General features: G+C 35.3%; 1 pseudogene across 1 annotated transcript in view; it reads right to left on the bottom strand.

The window, feature by feature from the left end:
• Positions 1-18,549, bottom strand: part of LOC149771868 (dual oxidase-like) — a 37,574-nt pseudogene extending 19,025 nt beyond the window's left edge. Inside the window, exons 1-8 of the transcript XR_016418150.1 lie at positions 18,513-18,549; positions 15,396-15,557; positions 13,745-13,929; positions 12,854-13,085; positions 5,351-5,517; positions 4,720-4,819; positions 3,519-3,618; positions 1,084-1,183 (exon numbers count right to left, since the gene is read on the bottom strand). The product of XR_016418150.1 is annotated as a dual oxidase-like (transcript). The remainder of the gene's footprint in view (positions 1-1,083; positions 1,184-3,518; positions 3,619-4,719; positions 4,820-5,350; positions 5,518-12,853; positions 13,086-13,744; positions 13,930-15,395; positions 15,558-18,512) is intronic.
• Positions 18,550-19,215: the final 666 nt, after the last annotated feature.

The raw sequence follows: 19,215 nt of genomic DNA, 5'->3' as shown, positions 1-19,215 counted from the left end.
CTTTCACGTATCAAAGTGCTATAACATACATACATACATACATACATACGTGTGTGTGTGTGTCTGTGTGTGTCTGTGTGTGTGTGTGTGTGAAATACATCTCTACTTATAATTGTTTCAATGTCTTTTGGTGGTGCTATTTAATAAACACATAGACCTTGCGTCAAACTGAACCTTTCAATAAATACATACATACATACATACATACATACATACATACATACATACATACATACATACATACATACATACATGCATGCATGCATACATACATACATACATACATTTAATAACAACATATTTTATCTCACAATTCGCGTGCTATACGCCTTTACTACGTCTTTCTGATAGAAAATCGCAAGATTACAGCTTGTAATGTCAGAATTTACTCCATTATGTCATATAGGGCAAAACTGTAATATCCGATGCATTCATATTAATTTCCGAGTACAATCACTGCGCTGTTTCGCTGTTGCATTTAAATAATTGAGAGATCGTCATGTGGTAAATATAATTATACATGCGTGCTCACTCCTGAAGAAACCTATGAATCTCATTGTTGACCTAGTGTTATAACTTGACCTGGTGTTATAACTTGAAATGAAAACTCGTATAAGATCAAATCTTTACCATAACATTTATTTGAAGCCAAAAGGCCCAACCGCACGTGCAATGTACTTTCCAAGAAATGATCTCAAGATAGTTTTCTCTCATGTAAGACACCAATAATTTAGAGTCGAATATAAAACGTTATTCTGAGTAAACAATATCAATAGGGAAGTAATCTTTCAATCCATACTTGATGTTTTGTGTTAGTAACATTTTGTTTAATATATACTTTATTGTTGTTCTGCGTAAAGTTCAATGTACCGACCGATGCGAATTGAAATATATTGCGTCCCTTTCTCATCTCTAACAGGATCTTTCCATTTTAATGATTAATGTCACCTATGTCTTGTTTCTGTTTAGATACATAGGTAGGCATTATTCGTGCAGTTCTAGAAAGTCTATAGATCGTTAAATTTAGACTTTTGTTTTAGAGTGTTCATGGTCAGTCGTTAGTGTGCCACAATGTATACATACCTGTGGGTTCCAAAATGCGTTGCACATCCGAAGAGCGTGAACGTTACTTGGAGATCCGGGTATATTCAGTTTTAGTGTCTTAAATTCACACTTACTGTCTCTGCAAAGAAATTGTCAGGTTTACTGCACGCGCATTTATATTTCCCTCAGAATTTTTTTCCAGACAAATTTAAAAAGTATTCATGTACATAACTTCTGGATGGGATCTTTCTGAGAGATTCTACTGTTTAATTCGTAAATTCTACCTTGTTTTAAGCAAAGATAGTTGTAAAGTATACGAGATTAGTTAAATAGGAGAACTTAGAGAACATTGTTCAAACTGCATGCTTCTTGGACAGATCTAGATGAAGGTGGAGACTAATTCCTGTAAAGCTATTAGACAAAGAAAAACCTAAAATCAGGGTGTTTTGTTGGTTAGTTCTGTTATTTTACTGAAAACAAAATGAAATGTGTCTTAGTGAAAAGTTTATGAAGCATAAAGGGGAAATTAAGCGAAATCATAAAACTGACTAAATTGTTAATAATGGAAACTCTTGTTCCGATATTATATACATGCTATATGTACCAGTCAAGTTTTATGCTGATACCTGAGTCTCTATATTCATGCAATAGAAAACGAGAAACCATTCATTGATGATTTCAATATCGAATATGACAGCAACATATGCTTCTACCAGTGTAAATACTTTTCAGTGATACGGTGATACAAAATCGTCATACAATTTGCAGCACAACGGTTGGAAGTGGTAATTATAATATTTCATCATTATCTTTGTATGCAATTATTTGAATCGCTTCATTTTATGCATAATTCTAGGTTATTTGATTAGCAATGTTTTATAGGAATTATATGTAAATGTGTCTTGTAATATTACTAGCGAGCATATAGCGTTCTTCCACACATAATGCAGATGCATCAGTTTTACCGTCTGTGCTTGCTTATAAGTCTATTCTAATGCAATTGCATAGACACGTATCTGCCGTCATATTATGCGCCGGTAGATCTCGGTCAATGCAGTTTGTAAGGAGTAATCAGTAGAACAACCAACATATAACCTAATTTGACGGCACAGTATGTGACCGCAGATCAGGGTCTATGTTGCTTGGATTGGACTCGACTTATCAGCTAGTATGGACGGTATACGTTGTAGAAAAAGGATCATGAATGCACAGTGAATGAATGAATGAATGAATGAATGAATGAATGAATGAATGAATGTTTACGTTAAATTGGAAAATACATCCAATACCAGACAAACAATACGTGCTCTAATACAAAGAACACCCTTATATTATGGCCAACATGGAAAACGGACCTAATGCCAAAGATTATTGAGCGCTAAATATGAGATAGACACTAAGCAAACTAGCAAGTCTGGTATGTAGATTGTAAGCAAACTAGTTTGTTATATGGATTTTTGCGCATGAGCATTTATATAACTTAATTAATATGAATAATTGAAACACAATCTAGAACGTAAAAAAAGGAAAAGGAATATTAGGAGAAAAGGAAAGTCGGGTATGTGGTAGAACTTAAAGTTTCATATCGGCCCGTTAGAATTGTGAATGAGTGAGTCAATATTGTTTTCTTAAAAATAATTTGCAGTGGTAATCTTTGAGTGAATAGTCTTTGTTTAAAAAGAAATAATGTTCCAATCAGTACGGATGAATATGCTTATTTGTATCAAGCTTTTAGTTTTATTCTTGTATTTAAAAAAATGTACGAGAAAGCACATTGGGAAACATTCGTGACAAGAACCGAGTCGTAACGAAATATCAGCAAATGATTATTTTATGCAAAGGATAGAATTTCACGTTTTGATACGAGGCGGTGCTTTAATCTTATTGACTGAACACGTGTATGGTCCAATGTTTAATTAGCTATGTATATAGTTGAAATCTGATTCAAAGTAGGTGTAGAATAACAGGTATCTACATTATATTCATTGGGTACTTTCCTTTGCTGTAGAGTTCATGGACACTTTTAACTTAAATGTTTATTATGTCATAACAGAGCAATGTAGTTTTGTGGAATTAAGCTGACATGACTGTGACTATGTTGAAAATCATTACAACGCCTAATTGTACAGAACATTGGGACTCTATTAACCACCGCGTGTCAAATTTTGCAGAGAGCGGAATCTCTTACAACATTAAGATATATACGTAACATTTAATAAATCCTTCATCATCCGTTTGGACATATGTCTTACCAGACAAACCGACATAAGAACAGCTCCTTCTGGTGAAGCTAATACTGTTATATTATGTATAGTCTTACAAACACCCACTCATCTACCCCATTTATAGTATAATCCCCATCACCCATCCTACAGCGAGTCTCGTGATTTGCAAATTGTTGACACCTCTTTTTTATCAGGCGCCGTGCTAGGTGAATGATGCAGGTGTGCGTACAATGTACTTAAGATAAATACCTTTTCCACGAGCCTGGCGTCACCAGGGTGTGTCCAAATCTCAAGGCCGCTGTCTGAAACTCTTGGGAAATACCCGGATGAACATGTGGGTCATATGAATCTGAAATAAGTAAAATATAGTTAAATAAAAATGTGGGGACAAAACTTGTTTTAAAATAAACAAATTCAGTTGTTAGTTGTCTGGTAATGTTGATGGGGGTAATTACATATGCTATGTTGTAAATATTCCTTTCAAGTGGAAGCATGTTTCTCCCTCCTAATCTTGCAAGGCTTCAGTTTAGTTAAATTAATTAATTCAGGCTTGATTTGAGCTCAGAATGAACGTGCGGTCTCAATCATGTGGCATATTTGAAAATTTCAGAACAATGTTTGCAAAGTTTTGTTTAAGATTTTGCCTTGTCGAAATTAATTTTTGGAGTCAAAAGTATGTTTTTTTCTAGGATGAATTCTCATCACATCGTGTTTTCTCCTTTACAAATGGGAATATATGTTCTAATTTTGTTTTGACACGCATTATTCCATTTACAGCGACATCTTATTTTCTGACGAACAAATGAAAAGGTCAGAATGTTTAATCCCTGGGTTGACATTGGTATTAATTTAGAGGTATACATTCCTTCCACTATGTTATTCCACCCCGATGCTGTCGTTTGAATCTCTAGAAGAAGTTTCAACATTTTTAAAGGTCAAATCAGGAAGATATGTTGAAATAAGAAAAGCAAGATGAACGTTACCTTTCACAAATAACCAGATGTGGAAATTCATGAATACACTCATATATCTGCCAGATAAATACTTAATTTGCAAAATATAGATAGAGCTGTACGCAAGGATTACACTGGAAAAGAAAGCCTTTCTTAAAAACAAAATTAATAACGAACAGAAGAAATTCACAATCAAAATTAACGAAATTGACAAATGACAGTCAGACGTGCATTGTCATTTCTTTTTTAGGTTTTTGAATGCAAGACATACAAGGTCTATACGACATCTCTGTCATTTTTTTTTTTTGATGACGATTAAATGTAAGAAATAAGAAACCTCCTTTAACAAGGATTTTAAGGTGTGGCTCCCACCGTCAGATCATGAACTTACATGTCTCAATGCTAAGTTAGACAAGAACATACGATATCTGACAACCCAGGAAAATGATAGATCAATGAATGGCATACCACTGAGATGGGTATGGTTGTTTACTCACTCTTTGGATCACTCAAGTTGTAGCGTGGTATTTCGTGGGTGGGGTTTCCCAATTCATCCAGTCCTAACCACAATGGAAGCCAGTCGTACATTACAATTTTCTGTGGAAGACAAAAGTTAATTGTTATTGTTTGTTCCGTTACGTATGTAGTTCCTTAGTGACAATAATGCAAATACAACATTTACAGCTAGAATATGTATGTTGATGTTACATTTAATAGCTTTCGTCGAAGAAAAGAATAAACTGATGAAAGTAGGAAAGAAAATTAGTCATCAAGTTTTACAAACGTAGGATGATGGAGTTTTTTTCAAAATGCATTTTACAAACCTGAGCAGAGTTATCCGGGACAGACAATGCAAATTAAATTGGAGAGGAAAGCTTTATTGGCCATCTGTTTGTCTAATTGTCTAATTCGCCATCTGATTGAATATAACAAGCTTTCCCGCCCTTTTTAATGGTACATTTCGTTTGAAAGCTATACATGTAATCGGTGTGAATATAAATTCAATTTTCCATTAGAAAGTCATTTTGTTCTGAAACTAAGCTACGTATTCATTTTGTAAAATAACAATGGAGGCATATTATTATTTGAGATGGTTGACATCAATAGAATCGTGTGTTGTTAACTCACCTGGTGATGTGCGGTGACAAACTTCCTGGCTTCGTTGAAAACTTCTTCATCTGTGTAATCGGGATGCTTTGTTGCAATATTATGGGCCATCTAATTATGCCATCGAAGCCACAGTACTCCAAATGACAAAAGCAAAGGATTTTCGTTGCCCCTTGGATTTCCAAGCCCTGAAAAGTTTTGCGTTCATACGTGCTTATACCTCAGAAAAACACAAACAGACTCAGAATGATAAAAGTATTAATGCTCAACATGAAAGCTAAATCTATTTGATAAGAATGTCATTTTAATAATTACATATTACCCTTATCGACAGATTAGGTACTTAAGAAACTAGTCGCGTTCGAGAGTAAAAGACTAATTAAGGAAATAAGTCCTTAATTAAACATCACAGTACCTCTTGGTTTAGCATATGCATTGTATTGTTGGCACAAATTACTTTATAACTGTAAAAAATCTAGAATATGTCCTCTTTATATTTACATCTCTGTTTATAGTTTTGTTAAAGACAGCTCCGGTGGCCTAGTAGTTAGAGCGTCCGCCTCGTACGCGGGAGGTCGTGGGTTCGATCCCCGATCTAGTCATGCCAAAGACTTACAAAAATGGTGCAAACAGCTGCCTCGCTAGGCGCTCAGCATTAAGAGGTTAGTGTTAGGACTGGTCGGCCTGGTGTCAGGATAATGTTACTGGGTGGGACATCATGTTACCTGTCTGCGGCATGATGTCCCATGGCTAAACATCTAAACAGCTAAACATCAGCTAAACATCACTATAAACTGCCACATTGCAGACATCGTAGCGATATGAATGAAACATTGTTAAAACTACGTTAAAAATCCAAATCACACACACACACACACACACACACACACACACACACACACACACACACACCTAGCTTTGTTAGAGTTGCGTGAGTTGTTTAATTATGGGGAGACGGCGTTCGGAAGATATTTCTCAAAAATAATAATTAACTAGTTAGCAGAATTAGCGTGTATAGTATTCACGGGGCCTTGCAGTAGCACGGATAAATTTCGTACAATGGATCCTCCCTAATTTCTTAACTTAAGAAATTTTCTAGACATACTCACGTATAAGGGTTTAATAATGTAAGATGGGGAAAATTAAGAGTATTATGTGTTTGGGACATGATTTGAAATCTATACATGAGTGTACCTGCAATTTACAAGTGTGAATAAGCTTAACATGGCTGAAATGAAGACTTTTTGATTTGGGTTTGCCGGCAATAGAATTAAAGTACAGATACTTGTGCTGTAGAGAGTGTTATTCCATTTTTATTTGGTGTTTTGCGACTCCTGATTTTTACAAGTATTGTACCGTTGCCACCTTCAGCTCTTTCTCCGCTATTGAGATATGATATAGTTTATGAAAACAGAAGAACAGATGGATAATTTTGTCCTTGAATAAAACGAAAAGGAACAGGACAATTGGACAGAGTTAAAACACTTGAGAAAAATATACGAAACTTCATTGGCGAAACACAAGAGAAAGTAACCTTCACTATCCTATAAAAAGAGAACCTTACAATTCTAGAATTCTAAAACTTGCATGACTACATCGATGACCGCCACTGAAAAGCCAGCAGCGACAACACTCACGACGACTATTACGGCTTCAGCCTTAGGACTTAGGCGTTGGAAGATTTATCGCAGTTACATCTAATGATAACAAGTCCATGGTTTTAAAAGAACACACAAACGGAACAGGGAATTTGCCAGATCAGACAGAACAAATCCCATCGCAAAAGTATGAGTATGTGAAAAACCCATACATGCTAAGGAAAGGAAAGACAAAAGGTCAACACATGGATACAACTAAGTTTTGGAATATTCGCGTCAATAACAATCACAAGGAAATGCAAAAAACATCACAACATTCACTTTCTTCACTCAATTTTATCTTCTTATTTTTTAATTGCTTTACTGGAATGAGTTTTGTCAGCTGTTGTCATTGACTTATGACAGCTCTTATCATTGTTTCTGAATTGTACATTTGTCAAATCGTCAAATTGTAAGTAAACGTTTAGTAGATTGTCTATGAGAAAAGAGCGTCTTCCGAACATAAAACAGCACAGTAAAAGTACCGACATCGGGTATAAGGTTTAAGACAAAAATATGATTGTGTCAAGAAACTTCAGATAAAAATAATGGCGTACACGTAGAAGCAATGTGATAGACCCACTATCTCCAAGTTCACTGAAGTCGAGTACGATGCTGAGCCATGCGACCAGAGTAATGGCGTGTCTTGTGGCACGAGAGTTGCTGCATCCTAAGACACGAGCATATGTAGCACGAACTTGCTACTCTACAACCGAAAGCTATGCCCTACGCGTGCCCATATAATGGTGGCATTCTCGTACATATCACTATGGATACCTCAGTATCATTGAGAATTACAAATCAAAGACAAATACATGTTACGTTTGGCTTTGTTTGGCTAGTTTGATTCCAACCGTTTAAAGGGAAATGGCATACATATATGGAAGGACCCAACACGGGTTTACCTACGTGAGAGAAGGAAATCTAATCTACCATTGTGTTTCAGTTGTGTAAAACATCACAAAAGTCACTTTCTTCACTCAATTTTATCGTCTTATATTTTAATTTCTTTACTGAAATTAGTTTTGTCAGCTGTTGTCATTGACATCTGACAGCTCTTACCATTGCTTTTAAATTGTACATTTGTCAAATCGTCAAATTGTCAGTAAACTTTAGTAGATTGTCAATGAGAAAAGAGCGTCTTCCGAACATAAAACAGCACAGTGAAAGTACCGACCTTGGGTATAAGTTTTAAGACAAAAATATGATTATGTCCAGAGACTTCACATAAGAATAATGACTTACACATAGAAGCAATGTGATATACCCACTGTCTCCAAGTTCACTGAAGTCGCGTGTGATGATGAGCCATGCGACCATGGTAATGGTGTGTCTTGCGGCACGAGAGTTGATGCATCCTAAGACATCAGCACATGTAGCACGATCTTGCTACTCTACAACCGAAAGCTATGCCCTACGCATGCTCTTCTTTGGGTGGCATTCCCGTACATATCACTCAAGATACCTCAATGTCATTGAGAATCACAAATCAAAGACAAATACATGTTACGTTTGGCTTTGTTTGGCTAGTCTGATTCCAACCGGTTAAAGGGAAATGGCATACATATATGGAAGGACCCAACACGGGTTTACCTACCTGAGAGAAAGAAATCTAATCTAGTAGTGTTTTTCAGTTGTGGTGTGACATTAAATTACGAAAGTATAAAATTCAGCTTACCCTGAAAATGCCAGACGATCTCCGTGCTATTACTACCTTCCTTTCGTGGGTGCATAATATTATCCCCATGTATAATTTAGAAGAGAGATTTTGTAGTTTACATTTGTAGTTGCGATATCTCATATACAAGTATTTTGTAGATACGCACGTGAAACTCAATCAACAAATGAATTTCAACATTTTTTAAACACTTTGTATCTGAATTGTGTAATAATGCTGATTCTCGAGAAAGACTATGACAGACCAAAACAATTCGTGGATTTTTAGGTCTCAATACATTGACTTATGTAATCAGTGTAACACCGAATTCACGGTGAACTTTATCTTGCATGCAGAATACTGAAAATCAATAGTCGGAGAAAAGGCATCATAAACTATTAAAACAGAACATTAACTGCAACAACACATCATGAGAAAAGGAAGGGGAAAAAGCACACTCAAAACGTTACGATGGCCAGAATGCAAACAAGATTTAAGCTGCAGTTTGGTTACAAAAATCACGCTCCTGGCCAGAAAACAATGGTAAATGGGTCAAATCTATCGTGCTGTTTAAGTGTAATACGACCAATGTTTGATGACAAGTTTAAAAAAACGTTGGAAGCGAAAGTGGAAGAAGAATGGATGCTCACTGCAGATGTAACAACCATGGAAAAATTGGCTAAAGACTGACCATTTCCAATATCCATTGATTTCCTTGGAGATTAAACGCATCGAAACCCTCCTGTAGCAAAGCACTGGGACATTCGTTTATCGACTTACTTGATAGATCTTTGTGAACAAAACGTAAAGTGTGAATTCAGTATTATTTGTGTGCCATACTATACATACCTAGGTACGTCATTAGCTTCTGACTCACATCTCGTACAGAGCTTCTTAGAATCCACTGGTGTGTTTTAAAGATCAGCTTCATCGAAACTTTAAAGACGTTCGAGATGATGTCATCAATATGGACGACGGCCATTGCCCAGAACCCATTATGTTGCCGTTTACTTCTCAACAACTACAGCGTGGAACATTTGAGCTATATGGCTTATCTCCTCTCGAAGAGGATATCATATTCAGTATGCTGTATTCACTCAGTTCAATAACGTGAGCTTACTAGAATTCAGTTTGATGGGGTGTGGGCAATATGGCATGTATTTTGTTTATATACCCAGATTGGGATTATCATTAGAATATATACTAATTGGCTTTGGACGGTGATTTCTCCCTAAATGATCAAAAGGTCGAAATGTTGTTTTTATTGCAAATTAATCCCAACTATATTTTTTAGGTCAAAAGCGTCGTGTTCGCCAATAGAAAGTGACATTGTAATAAAACATTCGAAGTCTAGTCGTACTCAACAACGTTGTCAGAATTGTAAATATTTCAGCTTAAAAGAGTTTTGAGTTTTTATCAGTTGTACATGATCTCCCCACTTCATTCGTTAATTGCGTTAGCGGGGCATACTTGAGAAAGGTTTGCTTGGATAAATGGATTTGACTGTATTGGGTTGTTTTTAAAAACCAGTACACGTTCTTTATTTCTTAGATCTGACGGTATTTGAATTTATAAGAGGATATTTTCTATCACCATCGAGTCTCCACTGAGATTTTTCTGTCATTTATGCTTAAATCATAATAAACAATACGTCTTGCTATATTTCTTCGACCAATCAAGAAACATAAAATGACCAGACAGCACTATCAAGTCGGGAAGTTGAGGAAATTCAAGTGCCTGTATAATAGAGTGGAACACTTCTTGGAACGGGTGGAGAAAACGAAGTGTCATCCGAGCCAAAGTACCCTGAAGAGGGATATTGTAGGGACTTATGGAAACAGAGGTGATACAGAGGATTTTTAGGCCGAAGAAAAGGAAATGGACTGGGAGAAACGGAAGAGGGAATTTTCACACCTCAACCGAACTTTGAGAAACGTCCAACAAAGGCTGAGGTAACAAGAAGATACAAAACGTAATACCTCTTACAACAAGTGAAACAATAGCAGCAGCAGTCAGAATATTCCCTTACCTCTCAATTGGAAAATTGGAAGATATCGGCAGATGGTCCAAATGTTAGACTCACATATGGACTGACTGCAGTCCGATGTGCACCTGCTGTCGGAATGGGCCAGGAGAAACATTTATTATGATATCGATAACATCAACTACCCAAAACAACAACAAAGGGTCATTTTCAGGGCTATCCATACCTTTTGGGAAGAGAGGTATTACGTAAATAAAATTTCTTAATTTCTTCTTTCTTTTCGAAAGAAAACACAAATTTCCATAAATGTTTTTAGTATGTAAGCCTTCTTACCCTCTTATGTGTGACCGTATAGTAGTATGTTTCATGTATGTAACTGCCCTTATCTTTTTATGACTGTTTTAGGTATCGTGAAGCACGCCCAACATTTTAATGAATATTTGTGTATGTACTACTATCCTTTTCAGAAACAAAATAAAATGTTTTTGATATCCTACCCTTTTCATGCATGTTTGTATGTATGTATGAGAACTACTATCGTTTAGAGAGGTGATAGTATTTTTAGTGTATATGCTAGGACTCTTAAAGTTTGCATGGATGTTTGTGCTACGCATGTGTGATCGCTTCTATCCTATTCATACAATTTCATGCACATTTGTATAGACACACATTATTTACATGTACGGTTGTATTAGTATTCATTGTCTTTTCGTTGGTTAGTAAGTGTAGGTGTTGGTCGGTCGATGAATAGGTTCTGGTCAGTCCAAACAGCGAGTAAATTAGTATGTGCATCTTTTAGTCACTCAATTTAGTTTTAACATTATATTTCCCCATGACCCGATAAATATTTCAACATTTATATTTAGTGTTCAATTCCGTTTGTCTTCAGATGATCACCTTAATATCAAACCTAATTTTGATATAGAAGTCACGTCCTTTGGAATTTAAACTTAAACTCCCTAAGATGTCTTTAGTGTGTAAACACTCATATTCTCTGGTGACAGTTTGATATTATTTTTGCGTATATCGACATAAGAACGCCTACTGTTTTCATTGCTGTGTGTGTGTATCTTGAGCAATCTTTCCCTTTCATTGTTGTTTGTGTGTATATGTTACCATTACTATCCTGTTGTGAATGTGTTAGGACTGCTAGAGTTTGCACGGATGCTTGTGTGCATGTCTATAATCACGCCTATCCTTGACATGGATGTTTGTTTGCATTTGTTAGTACTTTCTTCGTTGTTTAGTAGGTGAAGGTGTTAGTGAGCAGTTGACTGGGTTTGGTCAGTTTAAACGGAGTGTTGGTTAGTAAGTGTAGGTGCTGCTCATGCAACTTCTTTTTAACATTTTCCAATCCCCTACATATATTTCAACACGGATATGTCATGTTCAAATCGTTTTGCCGAACAGGTCCATATTAATGTGAAATTCTTTGAAGTTTATAGCGGGAATTCCGATTACTCGAGAGTGACATTTTATACTGAAAAACAAATTCCAATTCTAGGTATAATGGGTATGTCATTTTCAATGACAGATGTTAAATTTCCCTTCTCCCCAGAGAGCCTCAATTAATATTAAACATTATGAACGGTTTTAGCATTATTTCGCCCCTTTTCCAAGAGTAAAACTTTCTGATGTAATATGTTACAAGAGGTATCTCTATGATATCAAGTATAATCTATTTTTCATAGTGGTGAAACAAAGTCGCAAGTTGATTGAAGATTGTAAAATACATACGGTATGCCCTTACTGAAGACCAAACATCTAAATTTAAATATCACATACATAAATACACACAAGATATGCTATTGACATCAATGGTTCAAAGATCTTATCACGTTTCGTGTATTTATATATGCTCACGAAAGTCGGGCAAATTTCTATGTGTTCATGCAAAGAAGGTTGCCATATACATTTACTAATGGAAACGGTGTTACAAAACTACAAGATCCACATTACTGGGAAAAAGATAAGTGTCTGCTAAATTATGTTTGTTTGCAGAAGGGTGATTCTGGGACGCCATCCCTACAATATTGTTTATCATTTATAAATCGCAAAGCATGTAGCATGTGGTGTCAATGGCATACAGCATATCAACCAAAATTGAAGTCATATATATGTGAAATGCTAATTGAATGAGATATGAGGACATTAGAAATAAAGGACAAACGGAAAGGAAAAACTCAGAATGAGTCTTTTAGTGGTGGCAAAAGGGGTGTCTTATTTTAAGACATATAGCTACTTACTCCAAAACCTTCTCACGGGTTTGAGAACGTGTTCCCGGGGAGGGGGAGGATTTGCAAATGGCAGACGGATGTTGTTTAGGGCGGGAAAACTATCCCTAATATCAGCATTAGGATCCAGGGCTGCTAGACGTCCCCTTAAGTGGCCGCCCTTAAATTCTCGGAGTGCGTCAGTCCAGGTCTTAGCCGTCCCGTAAAACAGCCCACCGTCGAGGTACGGAGTGATCTCGTTCAACTATGAAAATGACCAATCTCATTAACAGTTATTGTAAGACATTGAATCAATAAAAGACTGGGCGATTGTTTATTATGGCACGCTTGTACCTCGTGAGTCGGATAATGAGAGGCAAATATTTGAACGTAGAGAGATATAGTAATATCTCTCATTAATAGACATGAATACGATTTGAAATCAGTATATACATTAAGGGTAAGATCCTCTTTCATTGTCAGTAATCGCTTTCTTGTCATGAGAACATTCTAATATAACACAAAAAATGATAAATATAAATGAGCTAATAATCTTTGAGCGCTTTCTGGCGAGGGTAGGAAACATCGTTTTTTTAAAATATCTAAACATATTCTTCAATCATTATGAAAATGTTGAATGCAACCAGTTAGCAAATTATAAAAGACTTAAAATATATAAAGCAGCACGAAGCAATTAGTCCTGAACGTCCAAAATCTTTATCTATATACAAAAGTTGAGGATTGTAGAAACATATCCATTTATACATTTTGTCTCATATTGTATCGATACATTTAGTGTGTTACTCAAATTGTATCGACAGTCACCATACATTTTGATTTATTTATGTCATGCTGACAAGAAGTGCCCGTGCAGAGGTTGATTTCAAAAACTAATTTGAAGTTTGAAGAAGCTAACATATATACCTGTTGCCTCGGGTTATTAGGTGAGAGTCCAGTTCGCTGATCAAATCTCGTTCGTTGTACCGGCATCGCTATGTTTCCTTTTCTCTCCGGGTCATACTCATGTCCCATGGGCACAGGGATATTGAAGAACTCTCGCGGACATCCCGGTCTCTGGGCATCCAAAATTTCTTCTACTACCTGTTGACCTATTGAAAAGCAATACACCAACAACATATTTTTAAATATGGTTAAAATAGCAGCCTTTAATTGTTTTAAATGCCTTAAAATACTTGACTGAGAACTTTGTACTGACTGTGAGTGTGACATGTATTTGAAAGGGAACTTCATTTTTTCAGTCGTTCACTCCAATAACCAAGTGTCTTTGTTCTATTTTCAGTTCACTCTGCTGTATTTCTCTGTACATTGTCTAATGGTTATTCATGCATATTTGTCTCCCGTACAGTTAAATCCAGATTAAGTATCTTGAACAGTTGAATGTTTATGCAAATGATAGAAGTGTTGCTGGTATTCCTAAAACCATTGTTTATGTTGCAGACTTTACAGATTATATTTTATATCCTGACGGCTGAGTTAACTATCTGTGTTTCAATCGAATTATTGAAACATTATTATTCTCTAGCTTTAGTGTTGGATATTCATTTACAATATAAGATTTGGTCCACTATCCTTTTAAATGTTTAATGAGTAAACAAGATATTCGCAGTTTACTACCAATTGAATGGAAATATCAATGTAAAAGGCCAGATGTTTTAGTGGTTCAACATTCAAACTTGACAGTAATTGTGTCGAAGCCGTTTGAGACTTGACTGGCATATTAATCTACTAAAACTGCTATAACAGGAGTTCAGCAATGTGATAGGACGTCAGCTAAACAGGACGGATGATACTTTAAAAAAATGCACGTTAACTAAATTCATGTGTATAGTTTCATGCTAAAAACATTCTAGCAGCCATTTCGTATATATTTATTCATTAGCAGCTATTTTCGTGGTGACAACTTAATGTTCGTCTCTTACATAAAGACTTGAAGCAACACCGTCTCGATCCAGCAGGCGGTGTGCACTGCTAAAATCGTCAACAAAGTATTATTAGGTTTCAATGTGTTTTCTCATCAAATGCCCTTTTCATTTACCGATTTCCTGTTTCAGTGTTCGAAATTTATCAGAGAACGCGGTATTATTTTGCACCATTTCTGTGATTAGTTAAGCTTCGTTTATTTTGAATTCTTCTGTATGAACCACACCACATGATGCATCCATGTCCATTGTAAACCATTGTTATAAATTGATATGAGCTTTACACGCTCGTTTCATCTTTTTGCTTGATTTATCAATAATGCGTTCGCTATCACTGACATTAACGATCGCTTCTTGAACAAGTTGCACTTTTTATAGTTTTCAAATTTGAAATTTACACATCTACATTTTTGTAACATTGAGGAAATTAATATCGTTAACGTTTTGATTACAACAGTGAAATCTGTAATAGATACATTAAAAGTGGTTTTCTTAGATTTTGACAATATTTTAGTAACATCTACCAGCTTTTATTCTGCTCAATTATGTGTTTATTTTGGTTAAATAAATTTTCCTCTGCAAGGAAGGAAGGAAAGAAAGAAAGAAAGAAAGAAAGAAAGAAAGAAAGAAAATACCAAAGTAGACTAGAAAGGCCGTCCTGTTTCGAAGTGATCCGAGACCAGCCGGTCCATCATGCACCTCTTTGCTAATGATGAAGGGGTTGGGGCGGTCCTTGCCCGACGGTTCGTACACACCATCACTAAATGCCACAGGGCTTCTTCGTACTAGATGTCCATCTGAAATGTGATGTCAGATACTCCGCATAATAGGCTGTGCTATTTGTTATAAAATCATATATCGCTATCTAAATACATTCCTTCTTCTGCTTGAAAAATCCCCAATGAGAATGAAAAATTAGTAAACACCCCCATTTTACCGCCTTGATTACTTTAAAGATCTAAAAAGCCAATCGTTTTGCAGATTAAAAGAACCTTTGCTTTTTGCTCCATACCTAACTAAATCCCTTCAAACTGTTGAATATCCAGAATAACATACGGTAATGTGAGTTATATTTACATGCTGAATTCGTTGAAACACGCGCATCTTTATTTGGACATTAGTTTTGATTACCTCATTAGATGATAATATTTTGTTGAAACACGAAAACGTTCTTTGAGTTGAATCATCTTATATTATCAAAATCAGTGAGTCTCTAGATCCTGCTAATACCAAACAACGTTTTAAGCTAATTAATTTTATTGAAGTTGTACGTACAATCGCATGAAATTATACTTGAAGGTCCAAGTACACGACACAAGATACAATCTTTATTCCCTCAGGTCGCGTAGTTAGAGATTAGGAAAACAGTAAACACTCTTTATTCCAATCATGGCGCCTTCTTATAAATGTTGGATACAAAATACAATCTTTTCTCTCCTCAGATCAATGTGTCACAGGTGAGCAACGCAGGTTGCAGTATGTATTCTCCTCATTCCAGTCTACCTTGTTGTGGATAAACAATACAACATACATTTTTTTTTCGTTCAGATCGCTTTGTACGGATAAGCAATACAATATAAAGTCTTTCTTCCACTCAGATCGCTTTGTACGGATAAGCAATACAATATAAAGTCTTTCTTCCCCTCAGACAACTTTGCTGCAGATAAAGAATAAAAGATGCAATCTCTGTTCTAGTTAAACTACCTTGGTAGAGATGTACCACTCAAGATACAAGTTTTAATAAATTCAGACCATCTTTTACGAGACGAGGATTGCAAGATGCAAGCTATATTTCCCTCAAGACATACTTTAACAACAAGGAACACGACATCTAATCTGAGTTCATCTCACATCACATTGACACAGATGAGCAGTACAAGATACAGTCTCTTTCCCCTTAAACCACCTTGTTACAGATAAACATTAGAAGATACACTCTTTATTTCCCTCAGGTCATAATGCAACATACGCTCTTTATTCCACTCTGGTCAACTTGTTACAGACGCGGAATACAAGATACGATCTGAATTTCCCTCAATTTACCTTGTTACAGATAAGCAATACATACACATTCTTAATTACTATCAGCTCTCCTTGTTACAGATGAACAATACACGAGGATACATAACCAACAGAGGCACAAGCGTGTCAGTATAAATGAATTATATTAATTGTAGTCATCTGTTATTATCTATACAGTATGTATAATGCCATAATGTGCAACATGTAAATCATATATTGCTATCTAACTTGAAATTCATGCTAAGACATGTTAAATATATTTCACTTACGGTATATTTTAGGACCAATGAATGGAAACGTAGAGTTATGATATATCATTACATTTTTCTTTGATCACAATGGTAAATGTGCATACATGTATATTCATGCGCTCAGTTTTCCGGGACTTGAACTTATCACTCAAATTTAAAACCTTTGGTCCCTAATAAATTTCCAGATGCTATTAATATACTTTTGTCAACAAGAATCTGCATTTCCAAGAATAGCAATAATTACCAAACATATTGATCATGAACTGAAGTATTTGTTGAGCATCGGCAAGACGAACGGCACCACGAATCAAATTTGTTTTATGAAATTCTTGCAATTTGAAAATAATCTTAAAGCGTTCAGATAAAGTAAAAGCAGTACTGAGAAATGTTTTTCCCCATGACAAATTCTTTTCACACATTAAAATTATAAACATTCCCTTTATCATGTATACATGATTTTATATCTTTGTACATACTGCATAACAGATTCAATAACATCAATTGTATTCCACAATTAACAAGTTTATACATTTTCAAAGGCCATATACAAATCAACACAAACAAAATAAGTTATTTATCAGAGTATTTTTCATTTTGCCGAGACGTCTCTACATAGGTTTTATTTCATTATAAATAGAGTTTATCAGTAACAATAAATACATAACCCTTTTATTTATTGCCTCCCCATATCCGTCTAGTTTTTCTTCCCTAGGCATTCAACGTCTAGGGCCAGATAATGAGTCCATAATCGTAACATGAACCCGTTGTAAGTAATTAATAGCCACATCATACAGGTTGCCATACCTCAATATATGTCAAAGCATGTTCAATTCTGGCGCCTCCAAATGCACAGGTACACATTTGCATCAGTGTGTGGAAAGATAGATGGATGGATGGATAATTTTGATGAATGAGTTGATATATTGATGTAGAAATAAACAAAGAATAATGAATGAAAACGAAAATGTTTTCGAAATACTTTAGTGAAATCCTTGTATGTCTGGAGTCATCTATATTAAACATCAATTCAGGCATGCATATATATGTGCTTGAGAGTGCTTAAGATTCCAATCATGTGCATGCAGATATGCATACATGTGAACAGACATATTGACCGATAGACCAGAGCATGCATAAACACATAAATACGCGCACATATCCATCCATCAATCCATCCATCCGTCCATACATACATACATACATACATACATACACACACACACGCATACGTACACACACATACATACATACATAGATACATAGATACATACATATATACATACATACATATACATACATACATACATACATACATACATACATACATACATACATACATACATACATACATACATACATACATACTACATACATACATACATACACACATACATACATACATACATACTACATACATACATACATACATGCATACATACATACGTACATGCATACATACATACATACATACATACATACCATCCATCCTGTGGAGTCAATTCAAACTCCTTGGTGGAGAAGGCTGTAAAAGATATGTTAGATCCCTTTAAACCAATTGCTAATTTTATAACAATTAATTTAAATAGTTGTGCTTATTGTTTATACAAAACCTAGCCAAAGACATTTATAAATGTTGAATAATTCTTCAGTCAGACTTTACATTTTTATTAAAATGAATACGAATATGGTGCTTTCTGTTCCGTTTCAAACATCAGTAAATTATGTAGCAGAAATAAACAAATGAAGTAAAAGGTAAATAAACGCGGGCAAAAGGAAACTGGATTATAATGCGATACAATACATTTAGTAAATCTGTAATTATTTTTAGTTAGACAACTATCAAATAATACTGAAAAGTTGACACTGTCGATTTCAATGTCAAAAGCAGAGCATCTGATTAGCATGCGGAACATAAGTGGACTGATTAGCAGTCTCGTATCATCTCACTGGTATCGGGCGTTTCTTATCAATTGACGAATGCCCAAAATCTATACTATCTGCAATAAACTGTAAGTCAATGATTGTTATAGATATTTCTTTAAAGGGAAACAAAAATATCTCTTGGTATTTTTTAATATTGAATTCCATATTTGTCTAACCGATTCCTTTACTTTTTGAAATGCAGTTTATGTCTTTACTACGAAATTTCCGATCTAATATCAGTCGGAGAATACCTTAAGAG

The sequence above is a fragment of the Sinohyriopsis cumingii genome, unplaced genomic scaffold, assembly GCF_028554795.1.
Source record: "Sinohyriopsis cumingii isolate HCF-2022 unplaced genomic scaffold, ASM2855479v2 utg001621l, whole genome shotgun sequence".
In the NCBI taxonomy this organism is placed as follows: Eukaryota; Metazoa; Mollusca; class Bivalvia; order Unionida; family Unionidae; genus Sinohyriopsis; species Sinohyriopsis cumingii.
This window is presented reverse-complemented; position numbering and strand designations above follow the sequence as displayed.